Source organism: Euprymna scolopes, chromosome 43 (assembly GCF_053919585.1).
Source record: "Euprymna scolopes isolate OS-2025 chromosome 43, ASM5391958v1, whole genome shotgun sequence".
In the NCBI taxonomy this organism is placed as follows: Eukaryota; Metazoa; Mollusca; class Cephalopoda; order Sepiida; family Sepiolidae; genus Euprymna; species Euprymna scolopes.
The window spans coordinates 16,628,881-16,646,141 of NC_136524.1; positions in this window are offsets into that span (position 1 = coordinate 16,628,881).

Below are 17,261 nucleotides of genomic sequence, written 5' to 3' on the forward strand. Positions count from 1 at the left end.
TTCTGTGAGATAGAGGTTGCAAGGAAGAGAAAAGGACATCTCCTACGAGGCTACGAAGTCTATTTTGAACTCTATCAAGGCAGGCCAAGTCCTTTCTAGCAGCTCCTGCCCAGATGTGGCAACAGTATTCCATCCTTGGACGTACCTGGCTCTTATATAGATAGAGAATAGCATCAGCAGTGAGATATCTACCGGATCGATAGAAAGATCCCACCATTTTTCCAGCAGCCTTGGCAACAGATTTGATGTACGTGTTCCATTTAAGATCAGGAGTAATGGTCAAGCCAAGAAGCTTGTCAAAACTAGAGGCCTCCTGAAGACGAGAGCCATTCATTTCAATTGATGCCAGATGTGGATCAAAATGTTGATGATGTAAAGAGAGAAGCTTGGTTTTAGATGCATTAAAAGTAACCAGCCACTCCTTTCCCCATTGTACTACGTGCTCAAGATCAGAGGAGAGAGAATTGGAGAGAACTTGGTCGTTTACTGTCTTAGATGTGCTACCATAAATGGTAGTGTCGTCAGCATAAATGTCTACAAATGATGTAAGGATGTGATTTGGAAGATCATTAATGTAGATCAGGAAAAGAGTTGGGCCCAGGATGGACCCCTGAGGTACACCGGCATTTATACTGTGAGCTTCTGATTTTTGCCCATCAACTACTACTCTTATGAACCTATCAGAGAGAAATGATTTAATAATTGAGAAGACATTTCCAGCTATACCATAGCTGGAGATCTTGTGAAGTAAACCTTTATGCCATACCCTATCAAAGGCCTTTGATATGTCAAGAGCAATTGCCCTAGAAAGGTTGCCTCCGTCGAGATGTTACAGAGTTTTAGCTTTGTACGACAGCTAAGTCTCTCTCTCGGTTCAAAATGTTGATATCCAGCAACAAGCAGGAGCAAGATAGCCAGCAACAAATCAAACTGCAGACCAGCTTAATGCGGGTACTGGTCTCCCGCTGTATGTTTTTTTTTTTTAAAATCAGAGATTTGCTTCACCCAGAGGTGTAGCCTTAACAGGGCTTTTGGGAGTCCTCCCCCCCCCACACACACATATTGAAATAAAGATATACACGTACACATACAAGCATGCATAAAAACAGATGCACGCAAACATACATAAGCAACATGTACATACATTCATACATACACGCATTACATACATATGCACACAAACGTACACGTACATGTAGAATATATATGAAGGAGCATTTATGATGACGATGATGATGGTTGCTATGAATAGGTGAATTCAACATGAATAAAAGAGTAAAAAGATCCCAAATACACAGAACTTAGAATAGAGAGACGTTCGCTTCGCTGGTAGTACAGCTTTTAAAATGAAAACGCGTTCATAACGGCACAAGTACTCAATGTTCATGATGACGACGATGATGTTTGCTACGAATAGGTGAATTCAACATGAATAAAAGAGTAAAACAATTCCAAATACGCGGAACATAGAATAGAGAGACGTTCGCTTCGCTGGTAGTACAGCTTTTAAAATGAAAACGCGTTCATAACGGCACAAGTACTCAATGTTCATGATGACGACGATGATGTTTGCTACGAATAGGTGAATTCAACATGAATAAAAGAGTAAAACAATTCCAAATACACGGAACATAGAATAGAGAGACGTTCGCTTTGCCTGTAGTACAGCTTTTAAAATGAAAATGCGTTCATAATGGCACAAATCCTCAACGTTCATGACGACGACGATGATGATGGTTGCTACGAATAGGTGAATTCAACATGAATAAAAGAGTAAAACAATTCTAAATACACAGAACATAGAATAGAGAGACGTTCGCTTCGCCTGTAGTACAGCTTTTAAAATGAAAACACGTTCATAACGGCACAAATCCTCAACGTTCATGACAACGACGATGATGATGGTTGCTACGAATAGGTGAATTCAACATGAATAAAAGAGTAAAACAATTCTAAATACATAGAACATAGAATAGAAGCAAACGTCTCTCTACATACATACATACATACATACATTTATATATTGGTAACTAAAAATTTTCGACCCAAACTGATTAAAAAGCTTGCTCTGTCTCGGAGTACTCTTTATGTAAAATTTCAAATGTTTAAACCAGAAATTGTCTGAGTAATTTGGTAGAGACCGCAGAGGTCAAATTTTTTTTAACTTTGACCCCTATTATGAACCCGTAACATTTATTGTTTGGAGCTCAAATCAAGTCATTAAGTTAGTTCCATGTCCAAGGAACCTATATCTAAAATGTCAAGTGTTTAGACCCAAAATTGGCGGAAGAGTTTGGTAAAGTTCTCAAAGGTCAAATCTTCGAACTTTGACCCCTTAACAGCCAAATTTCTGTCCAAAAATGGATTACAAAGATTTTCCAAAATTTCAGTACCCTGTATATGAAATTTCGAGTCTGTAGACTTAAAATTGACAGAGTTATTGTGTAAGGAAATGTCCACAGACACACAGACAGACACACAGACACGTTCACTTTTATAGATATACTAGCATTTATGCCCGGCATTGCCCGAGTGTTTGGAAGTATATGTTGAGCAAAAAAAAAAAAAAAAAAAAAGCCATAAATTTTTTTAACTTTGACCCCTATTACGACCCCTTAACATTTATTGTTTGGGGCTCAAATCAACTTATTAAGTTTGATCCATATCCAAGAAACCTATATCTAAATTTTCAAGTGTTTAGATCCCAAATTGTGGGAGGAATTTGGTAGAGTTCTCAAAGGTCAAATCGTTGAACTTTGAGCCCTTAACAGCCAAATTTCTGGCCGAAAACAGATCAAAGATTTTCCCAAATCTCAGTACCCTATATATCAAATTTCGAGTCTGTAGACTTAAAAATGGACAGAGTTATTGCTTAGGAAAATGTACACAGACACACACACACGTTCATTTTTATAGATATCCTAGCATTTCAGCCCGAGTGTTTGGATGTGTATGTTGAGAAAAAAAAAAAAAAGTGATAGTAGGAAGGCAGGCTCGAACCCGTACTGCAAAGGAGGAAAAGAACAAAAAAAATAAAACCCTGACGTCTTTGCTGTTACGACCTCCGCCCAACCGGAAGTGATGTAGGTTTAAATTAAGGCTAGACAATCGAAAAGAGAAGATGACTTTAAAAAGTATCGGCGAAAAAAGTGACGCCCCCCTCCACCCCTGTTGAAAAATGCCCAGTTGAAGGTGAACGATGCTTTTAGCCAATTTTCGGATATCTGTCATCTGAAAGGTTGAACTTCAAAACGATGCTGATCTTGGTAAAATCCGTCGCTTCTGTCAAAAGTTTTACCCAGACATACATACATACATACATACATACATACATACATTTATATATTGGTAACTAAAAATTTTCGACCCAAAACCCATTAAAAAGCTTGCCCTATCTCTGAATATCCTTTATGTAAAATTTCAAATGTTTAGACCAGAAATTGTCTGAGTAATTTGGTAGAGACTGCAGAGGTCAAATTTTTTTTAACTTTGACCCCTATTATAGCCCCTTAACATTTATTGTTTGGAGCACAAATCAAGTTATTAACTTAGATCCATGTCCAAGGAACCTATACTAAAATTTCAAGTGTTTAGACCCCAAATTGGCGGCTAAGTTTGGTAGAGTTTTCAAAGGTCAAATTGTTGAACTTTGACCTCTTAACAGTCAAATTTCTGACCGAAAACCCATCACAAAGATTTTCCCAAACCTCAGTACCCTGTATATGAAATTTCGAGTCTGTAGACTTAAAATTGTGTAGGGAAATGTACACACACAAACACACAGACAGACACATTCACTTATATATATATATATATATATATATATATATATATATATATATATATAAATTCTGTGGATCTTGCTTGCTTGCATCTTGTCTTTGACAATCAGGTGATTCCATCTTTTGAAAAATGGGATGACAGGTTGATATATATATATATATATATATATATATATATATATATATATATATATATAAAAGGGCCATAGCCAAGTTTTAATGTCAAGGGGAGTGAGCAGCACATAAAAAGGTGCCGTGAAAAATATCAAACATTATTTTTGTACAAGTTAAAAAAAATAATTTAAAAAATTTCAGTTTTGAAAAGATATGTTCTCCTCATCTCTATCTTGCAAGATTACTGAAACCATCAATATATATTAAACTCAATACCTATGTGTATATATGTGTGCTTCTCTGGGTTTTGTGTTCCCTATGAAAAAAGGGTTAGAGAATCTATATAAAATCCATGAGTGAATTCTGATGTCAAATTTATCAATGGACATGTTTGTGAATCTGTAAATGTGAAGAGGTCTATGAGGGCATAACATCCTTAAAACTTCAACTATATCTTATTTTTATGAAATTAAAATCATATGTATGAAGTTTTCTGGGGAAGAAAATGAACTCGGTCTGAATCTCTAACCTTAACCTGTTTTAATCTTTGAAGCCACACTTGTAACTAAAAATGGAGAATTCTATATATATATGATCAACAAAATTGTAATGATCATTGTTTTAAAAGTAACCTGATTAAACACTATAATTAAAGGATCAATTAAATTATATCTTCATTTTTTTTTAGTTATTGCTTCTATATGTATCTTGTTTCAGTGCTTCTTATGGAAACATTCCACCATAAAAGACACACATTATATTTTTTAATCATCCAATTTTTGGAGTTACTAACAAATATTGAATTTTAGCAATAAATTTGAATAACTGAATTTTAAGAAAATCTGCAAAATGTGGGTGTAAAAAGACGTCTCAAATATGCGCACAATAGAAAGTAGAGTTAACTGGGGCCTTACGCTAACACTTAACTGCAGGATCATTACCCCCCTCCCAGAATTTACTTATTTTTTAATTATTTTGACCATTTTTTTCTTCTTTCATCTTGATTATTATCAAATTCATTTTTCTTTTGTTTCCTAACAACTTAACATTTCTTAATTTCCCTAAACAGTATTCTTCTTAAAATGTAAAAAAAAAAATATTTGTTTTTAATATTTAATTGCATACATAAATGGTATATCGAAAAGTGTTTTTGAATTAGTGTTTTAAACTGTTTTAAAGATGGAACAAAAGATAATTGTCTGTATGTACTTATCTCTCTCTCTCTCTCTCTCTCTCTCTCTCTCTATATATATATATATATATATATATATATATATATATATAGAGAGAGAGAGAGAGAGAGATAGATAGATATATATACTCTTACATAAGCATGTTTACATACATACATACATACATACATATGTATGCATGTGTGTGTGTGTGTGTGTGTATATATGTATAATATATATATATAAAAATGTAACTCTTGGTTCGTTCGCAATTAATAGTCTAAAAAACCACTGGACGGATGGCTTCCACGTTTTGGTATAATATGTTTACTATATCCATGTGTGTTTTTATATATTTCTTTTTAATTATAACATTATACTTAATTTTTCTATGATAAATAGGTGGTTTTCTTTGTACCGATAGGCCATTTTTTTTATTTAGGGACAATTATTTATTACTGCTTCCTGTCACGTGACCAGTGTTTCCAATTTAGCGGTTTTCCTGCTAGATCTGGAGATTTCGTTTGCAATCTAGCGGGGAATTCTAGAAAATCTGGAGATATTTCGCACCCACACACCCACAATTTTAGATTAAAAAATAAAGAAAAGCGCTTGAAAATACTTTAAAACATAAAATAAACTCATTCATGTAAGTAAAAAAAAAAGTAGCATTTATTGCCTTTGGTAACAATTATTTATTGATTATTTGTTTTGTTTTTCACCTTTTTTTCGGCTAACCATTCTTAAATCTTGCTATAAAATCGATTTTTCCAAGTATATTTTAGGTGGGGGAGGGGCATTCCAACCTCCGAAGTTTAGTTTAAAATACGATCTAAGCAACCCGCTTAATTTAGAAGTATTTAGTCGAAAATTGTAAAAAGCAAGAAACAGCAGCAAAAAAAAAAACAAAAAAAAAAACTTATACCAATACAGTAGAATTTAATTATCTACCAACCTAAACACTAGATTTTCTGGACATTTCTTTCTGCTGATCTCGCGGGTTTTTTTTTAAATCTCAGTTGCCAACACTGCAACACTAAAAGGATATTACAATATCAGTAAATTTTCAATGGGTTTAATCACATGATTATTGATAATGTAACCATGTGATTGAACTTTGATTTAAATTAACCACACGTGGTCGCTTTCCTATGAAATATTCATCGAAAAATGGTAGGTACAGACAAAATGAATGCCGACGCTCAAAGTGTATAAACATTTTGACCCCTCCCTTTACTTAAAAATTCACCAAAATCAGGAAATTAACCAATTTTAATGAAAATTTCAGTATTTATCAAATAATGATCGCAGAATATAATGAACTGATTATTTTTACTTAACTCTTAGTGAAAATGTTTTCTTTTGTTTAAACAAAAAATACCTTTACTAAAGTTATGGTTTTCAGTAGTAAATAAAAAACACAAGAATTTATTTTTGCTGTTTTTATATAAATAAAGCATCGTAATTTGTAACAATAAAAAATAATTTTTACAGGAACATTCCGAAAAAGCCCCTAAAGTCCTTATTAATGAATTCGATATAACTCGAAGAAAAATGTATTTCTCGCATACTATTCAGGAAATTAAAGATTCAATTAGATTCCTATTTCAGTCACCTAAATTATTTCGGGTGAAATGAGTTTAGGAATTTATAGCCAAACCTAAATATTTTTTTTTTTTTTTGCTTAAAAAAAATAGCATTAATACAGTAAGTAAGGTAAAATTTGCATAGAATGCTCTGCTTTACGGTTGTTGTAAAAATGGAACGGAAATTTGAATTTCGTTCCCTTTTAAATTCGGTACATTTTTACATTACGTCCAACTCATCGTTCACATTCGACACACTTTATAGCTTTTCAGGTATTCTGGCAAGGTTAGGGGTGTCTATTCCGAAAGCCGTTCTAACATGGGTAGATTGGTAGGTGTGTCAGAAATTTTGTGAAAAATAGTGAATAATTCCACCCCGTCTTTCCAAGTTTATAACTCCTCGAAAAATGTAACTCAAGCCCTAATTTTTTTTTCAATTAAAGGAGCAAGGACCAAGGTTTCATTAAAAAAACAAACAAACAAAAAAACAAACAACATGTTTTTTTTTTAAAAACGGTTTTAAACTTCGGACTTTACAGGTAAATTTCTAAAAACACTACTTTTTTTTTGTTTTAAATTTGAATATATTATTTATTGACCTTTTCTCTTCAATTTGTGATATATAACACTTTGGTGAGTAAATTAATTATTTACTTTTTAATAGACATTTCAAAATGGGAGGCGTCAATTATTCGACCCCCTGTCTTTCCAAGCTTATAACTACTCGAAAAATGTAATTCAAGCCCTAATTTTTTTTCAATTAAAGGAGCAAGGACCAAGGTTTCATTAAAAAAAAAAAAACAAAAGAAAAAACAAACAACGTGGTTTTAAAAAAAAAAACTTTGAACTTTACAGGTAAATTTCTAAAAAAACACTGCTTTTTTTTGTTTTAAATTTGAATATATTATTTATTGACCTTTTCTCTTCAATTTGTGATATATAAAACTTTGATGAGTAAATTAATTATTTACTTTTTAATAGACACTTGAAAATGGGTGGCCGTGAATTTAAAAAAAAAGTTTGTCTAAGATATATTCGGTTTATTGGAAAGAGCATAAAATTTCACATTGATCCTGAAAATATCGTAAAAATAGAATCAATAGAAAAATTTTGATAGATTTTTAAAGTTTAAAAATTGAAAAATATTGAGTTCGTAAAATTCATCACTGTTTAAAAAAAAAAAAAATATTTCTATTACTTTTAAAACAACTTTAATAGTTTATTTTCGAAGTATAAGAAAATAAACAACCCACTTTTTAAAGAGAAATTACGAGTTTTTTATATTTTATTCGCAGCTTCGTGATAGGGGTGTCAAAAATTCCTACAAAAATTTTGATACATCTACTAGATTGGAGTGTTTATTCGTTGTAAACCTACCCGACAACCTAAATGTCGACATTTCCAATGTGAATGGTAAGCTGGACTTATGTAAAAAATAACAAAAAGATATACCAAACTGACTTTTTCGTTTAAAAATGGAATTATTTCCCTTTCGTTATTAATTTTTTTTTTTTTTTTTATAAATATTTTATGTTTTATATACATAAAGTACAATTATTGAATGTTACTGTTTCGATTATATTCGTTTGCGGAGGCACAATTAAAAAATTAAGAAAGATTAAAACAGAGCGAAATTTAAGTTTCCGTTCCACTTTTACAACAACCATAAAACAGCGCATACTCGGCAAGTTTTATCGTAATTTATAAGCATAATCTTGAAACACTAAATCAACATTTTATTTATTTTTCTGCATAATTAATGATGGAAGTATTTTTTGTTTATTTTCTGAACATCTGTTAAAAAAAAATAATTTGTACATTCTCTTGAAAAAAAGAATCAAATTTTTCTCTACTTTCACATAACTATTTACAGTGTTCATGTAAAGCATTCATCTGTTCTTTTTATAATAAAAATTCCATTTTCAAAGAGAAACGTTTACTGCCAAATTTCTTTAAAAAAAAAAAAAAGTGCAAGTTTTCCTGAAAAAAACTTTCACCTAACAATTTATGGTAAAAAATTAATCTTTTTTTGTGGAAAAAAATAACTTTTATTGATTAAAAAAATTGCAAAAAATAATAAAAGTAAATAAACGAACAAAATGCAATTTTTCTTGAGGAATGTGTTCAATTTTAACAAACTGAGCCCTAGCAACGCGTGGCCAGGTACAGCTAGTATATATATATATATATATATATATATATATATATATATATATATATATATATAGTAATTTATAAAATATATATGGCGATTAAGCTACACTGAATATTCTGCGTTTCATCCAACTATAGGATTCGTCAGGCTATAGTTGGATGAAACGCAGAATATTCAGTGTAGCTTAATCGCCATATATATTTCATAAATTACTAACTAGCTCTACCTACGTATTGAGCACTTTTGAAGTACATACTTAAAGTTTACGCATAAATCTATACTTTCGTATATTAAATTTATGTGAATAAATGAAGTAGTTATATATATATATATATATATATATATATATATATATATATATATATATATGTACGTACATGAATAAAATAATATATTATTTTATTCAATTTAGGTAAACAAAATTACCATAAGTTGTTACAATAAATTTACTGTTTCAGTCTAAAAAGACCCTGTCAGGCAACAATAAACCTCTGATCATATTTGAGGCCAGTCATTTAATCAAAATGAAAACTGAATAGAAAAAAGGAGAAAAAAATGTTGTGTAAAGTTTGGCCGTTTTATTTACAATAATGACTTGTGTAAAATATTTATAGAGTATGTATGTAACCTAGCTTCCTCTCCCCTTTTGATGAGAAGCATTTGGCTTCAAAATACTTAGGTATGAAAAACATTTATAACACCTCCTCCCATTGATGTTTTTCCTTATTGAAGTGATATATACTGCTTTGTCTTTTCTCAAATTCTCTTCATATAAAAGAAATAAAAATATAACAAGCATCTCAATTTAAAATGTATATATAACCCTCACCCAGTTCACATTACATTTAATTTTCTGCATACTGGCACAGGAAGGGAGCAGTAAAAGAATTCCAAGTGCCAGCAATTCAACGAAAGAAACTGTTACAATAGAAAGCTTTCCAGCATCTTGGGAACTCTGCAGTGAAGAGGTGGGATCTTGCTGATTGTCGGATTGGTTGCATTTCCATTTAATAGGCAAAAGTGCTATGAGTTCATCAGAACATATTCCACTTTTACTTGTTAAACAAGCATAGGGATGTAACATTATAGTGATGGTGGGCAGAGGCTGGAGTGTAGTAGATGCCATGCATAAGCGAATGGTGGCCTTTTAGAAGTATAGGATACTAGCATGTGTGAAAAGTTTACTTGCCTGATAGATGGAGCTCACCTTCTTTGCAGTTAGGTAGTAGATGTAGATCTACTTGCTATTGAGCACTATTGCATCAACACTATAGGTTTATAGGATTCACTTTTATGAAGAAAACTTAGAAGAAATATACACTACACACACATATATATATATATATATATATATATATATATATATATATATATATATATATATATATATATATATATACAGGGTGTCTCAGAAGGTGCACACCATATACTGATCTTCGTGGAGTGGCTACTCTGCTCACCAGATCTGTCCCTCTTGGCATTTTTGTCTTCGGGAACATCTTAAATGTGTACTAGAATTGTCCATCTGTTGAGCTAATAAACAAGAAAATAGATATTATATTTATTTTTATAAAAACCTAGATGATGTGCGACTTTTGGGACACCCTGTATATATATAGTGATTTAAAGGTTATGAGAGTTTTTTGAAGCATGAAAAACGATGTTACTTTTTGTAATTAATATTTTTATTGTTACTTTGTATATTTCAAGCGTACCTCCGCTCTTGGTCACAAAAAAGTATCGAAATGAAAAAGAAAAAGAAAACCGTTGAAAGAACTGGAGATTTGTAGCGTGGACAGCGTTCATTTCTAGCAATCATGTTCGAAAAAGTTCACGTGAATCATTTTAGCCGTTTGTGGAAGAAGATTGTGTTTTTTTTTTATATTTTTTTAATGTTGCAACGTAAAAGCGTTTAATTCAAACGGCAAAAATGAGACGCAATTGATTTCAATATGTATAATGGAATAGAAATGAAATTGTTAAACGGTAAAAATAATGTAATTATTAGTTATGAATAATAATAATAATAATAATAATAATAATAATAATAATAATAATAAAATCAATAAAATTAATATTAGGTAATAATTAAATGAGAATACAAATAGTCTCGGTCCTGAAGAAAAATTGTCTCAGTCCCAAAGGAATTCTCATACACAGACCGAAGATAATATCAGAGCAGGTACTTAAATGTATGTGCTTTTGACTCGAAAGTCGCTCTGTGTGTATCGATAATAAAGACAATATTTATAAAATAATAATAATAATAATAATAATAATAATAATAATAATATAAATAATAATATTTATATTTAAACAATAAACGTGCACCCATATGCATGCATACATGCATGCACACATACCCATATGCACACATGTACACACATACCATATATACACATACACATGAATATATATATACATACATATAGAATATACAAATAAACATACACATAAAGACACATATATACATATACATACATATACAAATATATAAGCATAAAACAAAATACAAGAGCATGTAAGGCAGCACAAAGATGTGCACATCAAAATAATTATGCATTACATGGACAGGAATGTACATGCACACATATATACACACACACACATATATATATAAGCAATATACAACCATATATATATATATATATATATATATATATATACAGATATATGTATACACATCCCCATATAAACACATACATACATATATAGGCGCATATGCACATACTTATATAGTCAAGCACAAATATCAATTACTATTTAAATACATATATAAAATAAAGTGAGTGAGTAAGTAGGGATATGAAGTTAACGATGTAAACATATACATATATATATATATATATATATATATATATATATATATATATATATATGTATAGGAAAATGGTACAGATAGAAGGTTAGGTATAACGAAAATAACAGTAGTAATATTAAAAATAATAATGAAGAAAAAGTAATAATAAGAATAACAAGAGAATAATGCATGTGTTAACTATAAAACGAAAAGATGCAATATACATATTGAAATCAATATAGAACAAGAACAGGTTAATACATACGTATAAGTATATATGTATGAGTAGGTGATTGTGTTACTTAATTATTTCTTGAAGTATTTGTAGAATTTAAGTTGGCCAAGGTCTGTGTTAAGAGTTGTCTTATGAGTGTTTAGTCGGATGATCCATTGTATTTCTTTTTGTTTTTGTATTATCGTTTATTAAATTTGAGTCTATTAGAAGGCATCTAATATTGTCTATAATGTGTCCAAGTAAATTGAAGTGGTTTGCTAGTGGAGTGGGGGATTTTTGTCTGATTGTCGTCTTATGATTGTTTAGGCGGATTCGAAAACGTGTCAGAGTTTCGCCAATATATCCTCCATTGTTGCAAATGGAGCAGTATATGTAATATATTACATTAGAACTGTCACATGTTAGACGCAGAGTGTTACATTTAGGTATATTGAATAGTGGTGTGGTATTTAGGTTTATGCATATAAAACATCGCGGTTTATTGCATCTATCATTGCCATTTTGTTGTGTGTCCTGTGTGCGTTTGCAGGTGAGTATCGCTGAGAGATTGGGAGGTTGTTTGATCGCATTAATTGGTGGAAGGTGAAATATAGACTTAATAGTGGAGTTATTTTTTAGATTGTTGTAATTTTTTTTTAGGTGCGTTGTAATTTTATGCATTTGTTGGCCGTGGTTGAAAACCATTGGGATGCGTTTGTTAATGTTCTTTTTGTTTGTACTGGAGAAGACGGGATCTGTCAATTTTATTAGTTTTTTTTATGGCTTGTTTAATATACTTAATGGGATATTGATTATTGATGAATTTTTGCGTAAGCTTTGTGACATGGTGTATGTAGTCTAGGGGGTTGGAGCAGATGTGTTTTATTCGTATGTATGAACTGCAAATGATAGATTTTTTTAGGTTTAATGGATGGTTGCTATAGAAATTGAGGAATGTCTGATTGTCAGTGGGTTTAATATAGAGGGACGTAGATAGTCTATTGTTATGAGATATGATAGTGACGTCCAAGAATGGGATGGAGTTGTATGAGTGTTCCATGGTAAATTTTATATTGTTATGTGAATTATTGATGTATTCGTGGAAATTCTTTAGGTTGGTTAGTCCATATGGCCATATGAAAAAAATATCATCAATATATCGGCAATAATGGGACGGTTTGAGGGGGAAGTTTTCAAGGAGTTTGGTTTCTAGCATATGCATAAAAATGTTGGCACAGCTAGGGGCCATTTTAATGCCTATGGTGATTTCTTTTATTTGAAGATAGTTTTGATTGTTAAATTTAGAATTGTTATGTGAGAGGATGAAGTATATAAGCTTACAAATATATGCACACACTTTTATTTATATTCAAATGAACATTTTTTTATGTTGCTACACAATCATGACAAAATTTCAGTAGATTAATTATACATAACTAACAACCTTGTCAGGTGACACAAATCACCCTTAAAAATAAAATTCAAGTCCACAAATGAAGGTGGAAAAACATTATATAAGCATTGCAGTTTTAAAAGTTATGTAGTTCCATATGAAAAGCCGAAGGAGAGGAGAACAGAGAAAAAGAAGGGAAGCAAGAAAAGAAAAAAGGTGTAAGTCTATAAATGCACCCATGCAAAAACACCGACACAAAAGTTAGAAATCTGTGTCAAAATTCATCTTGTAGACTAACACTCTTTTCCTTTTCTTTTTCTTCTGTTCCTTTTTCTTTCTTCCTTTCCTTTTTCATGTTCTCCTCTTCTTTGGCTTTTCATATGGAACCAGATGACTTTTTATATTGCAATGTTTGTGTAATTTGTTTTTCCACTTTAATCTGTGGACTTTAATCTTTTTTAAAAGAAAGAACTTGAGCCCCTACCGAGGTCATTAGTTATTTATAACTAATCACAGAAACATTATCAGCAACATCAAAAAATGTTTATTTGAATATAAATAAAACGTATACCTTGCTCTATTTGTTATTGAGCACTATTATATAAATCTTGTTAAATTCATCATTTTTATCTTTGTATATTCTTAACTTGGAATTATATATACGAGGGGCGTGCAATAAGTAATGCCCCTTACCCACTTCCCATAGCAGTAGAGCAACGAAACTTGGCACAGTTATTAGTCTTTCCCTACATAGGAAGCCCCCAGAGTTATGCATTTCTCCCATCGTTTGATGCAGCTCTGGAGACCATTTTTGTAGAACACCCCAGGTTGGTCCTCCAACCACGACGTGATTTCAGAAATCAAGGCTGCATCATCTGGGAAACGCTTTCCTTTCAAAAATAACTTCATGGCTGGGAAGAGGTGAGTCAGAGGGTGTAAGGTCAGGAGAGTAGGGAGGATGGGGCATTTCATAACCACACGCCCGTGCTTCTGATCTGGCGGCATGCGAGTTGTGGACCAGAGCGTTGTCCTGTAGAAGGAGAGTACTTTGCTGATCTTGCCCCGTCTCTTGATTTTGATAGCTTTCCTTAATTTCCGCAAAAGTGAAGCATAATAGGCTCCTGTAATTGTGGTACCCTTTGCCAGGAAATCTGTCAACACTACTCCGTCCTGGTCCCAGAAGACTGTGAGCATGACCTTGCCAGCGGAGGGCTGCACCCTTGCCTTCTTTGGAGGTGGTGAGTCCAAGTGCTTCCACTGCATTACAGTACTCTACACCTATTTCAATAACCTTTGCAAAGGAATTTGCGTTATTGCAACAACCGCTTACCATTTTCTTGTTGGTGACGACTATTGGTCTTCACTAAAATTTGGGTGGCAATAAGCCTCCCTAAATTCCCAGTTCTCTATGCACTCTTCCAGTGGAGGTCTGGCTAGTGCTTTCTCTTTTAGATCATTCCATCCTCCTTGACCTTCATTATTTGGTGTGGTATCTTTATGATGACACTCACAGAAAAAAAAGGGAGGGCAGTATCTTACAATTATACAGTTTTAGTTTTCATGATTCCATATGATGTTCTTTATTTTGTATCTGTAGCCATTTCTGTGTCCAGTTTGTGTGTGGTGTTAGTTTCCACATTCAAGGATTTTCCTTAATATTTCTGCAGTTATTGAAATTCATTGAATCTTCTCTGATTTCAATCTCTCCCATTCTTTTTTCAAAGTTTTTTGGTATCGTTTTTGGTATCGCTCATACTATTAGTGTTTTGTAGTTTAGGCCTCTTAATTTCTTGGGCAATGATGCCCCTCAAACGGGGCTGGTTCTGGCCGATCCTCTTCAGTTTGGCCCATGTCATTCTGGCAGCTCTGTTCTAAACCTCAATGCTGGTCATCAGAAGGGTTGTTGGTGCACTGGCTTCTCGGAGGCTTTCACCTGCTCACGTCATGAATTCTACTAGAGAGAAGTCCACAGATGATGTCATTGCGGTTTCTGTAACTTTCTTTCTTTTACAGAATTGGGTTGTTGGCCCTATTCTAACCCCCAACCTGGAGAATCAGTGAGTGATCTTAGTCTGATCTCTACCCTTCAACCTGTCTGGCTTGGATGATCCTACCAGGAGATGAATCTCCCACCAGCATAGCTATCCAGATTCTAGAGACGCAAGTCCCCTAACCATGTCAAGGTTGCACTCACTATTAGTGGTGTTATCTTTACTTTCTTCATTTTCCAGATCCCTTTGAGCTCTCTGGCCAGTTCCATGTATTTGCTATGCTTTTCAGTCTCCTTCATCTTCACTCTGTGGTCTGCTGGCATGGCAAAATCTACAATCTGGCAGGACTTTTCCTTCTTGTTAACTATTATGACATCCAGTTTTCTTACTTGGATGAGTTTATCCATTTGTATATCCATATCCCATAAGATCTTGTGATATTCAGTTTCCAGTACTGCTGCCGGTTTGTGCTTGTACCATTTGTCTGTGTGTTCAAGTTGCAATTGTTTGCATAATTGCCAATGTAACGCCTTCCCCACTTGATCTTTTCTATTCTTTTTGGGTTAGTTTGCTGCATTCACTTATTATGTAGTTTATTGTTTTGTTTCTTTGTCCACAGAGTTTGCATTTATTGTTTTCTTGTGTCCTGTCGATCCTTGCTTTGTTGTGGTTGGTTCTAATTGTGTTATCTTGTGCAGCTGTTATTAGTGATTCAGTTTCCCTTTTTAGGTTTCCTTTTTGTAGCCATTTCCTGGTGTTTTTGTTAGTCTCTTCTTTTCTAATTCTTATGAGTCGTCCATGTAGCTGTTTCGCTTCCCATGTTTCTTTCCTCGGCTTATTCCTCGTCTCTTTTTCTATTTTGTCTATTTCTTCCCTGTCTGTTGCTGCAGTAATTATTCTTTTGATGTTTTGCATTATGTATTTTTCTAATTCCTTTTTTTCGTGGGTTATTTACACAGTCTTCTATAAAAACCAGTCCTCTTCCCCCTTCTTTCCTTTTCACATAGAGTCGGTCAGTATCATCCTTTGGGTGTAGTGCATTGTCATGAGTTTTCTTGTCTTCTGGTCGAGATTCCTTAGTTCTTCTTTGCTCGAGCTTATAAACGGTTCAGAGTATCTTATTAGTGAGACTGCCCATGTGTTTTGTTGGTCCTTTTTCTTTCTCAGTCTTTCTTTTTCTTTAAACTTCATACTTACTGTCTTGGTTCCTGCATAGATTAAATTGTTAGGTCTGTCTCTGTTGGGATATATGGGAGAAGTTTGTTCATCTTTTCTGTTTCGTTTTTTAGATTTTTCCCACTCTAGGTTTCTAAAGGAAGGAAGCTTTGTTTTTTCCTCATTCATAAGTTTCTTTGTTTTCTACTTCAGCTAATTCAATTTTATTAGGTTCTGTTGTTTCATAGGTCTTGCTCTCCATGTTACTTATGTCCAAATTTTGCAGTTCTTCTGTCTCTGTAGTTTTGTATGTTTGGGGCTTCATCGAGGGGCGTATATTTGTCTGTTCTATCATTTGTTTTTTGTTGTATTCCTATCAGTTCTAGATTTGAAAACCAGCTTCTCTTGAGGATAAGTTTCACTTGGTCTGCAATTTTTTGTTCTAATGTATGGTTCTCACTGGACATGTCCCATAACTCTTTCACCCAATTGCGATAACCTGGGTATTTGGGGTGACTTCTGTAATAGCATTCCATTACCAGTCTATTCTCTTTTCTTGTCCATTTCTTCCTTTGGTTTTTGAGTCGGTGTTGGTTACTTCGGTTTTCCTGTATTATTATTATTATTATTATTATTATTATTATTATTAATTATTTATTTATTTATTTATTTATTCATTTATTTTAATACAATAAACAAACAGGAAATGAAAATTAAAAGTCTTCCTTGAAATGCATTTTCCATTTCAGTTTGCATAACAAGGCTATTATTCATAGATATGTGACCTTTTTAATTAAAAAATACAAAATATTTGCATTTTTATTTTAATGAAAATATTTATTTGCGTTTTTATTTTAATGAAAATATTTATTTGCATTTTTATTTTAATGAAAATATTT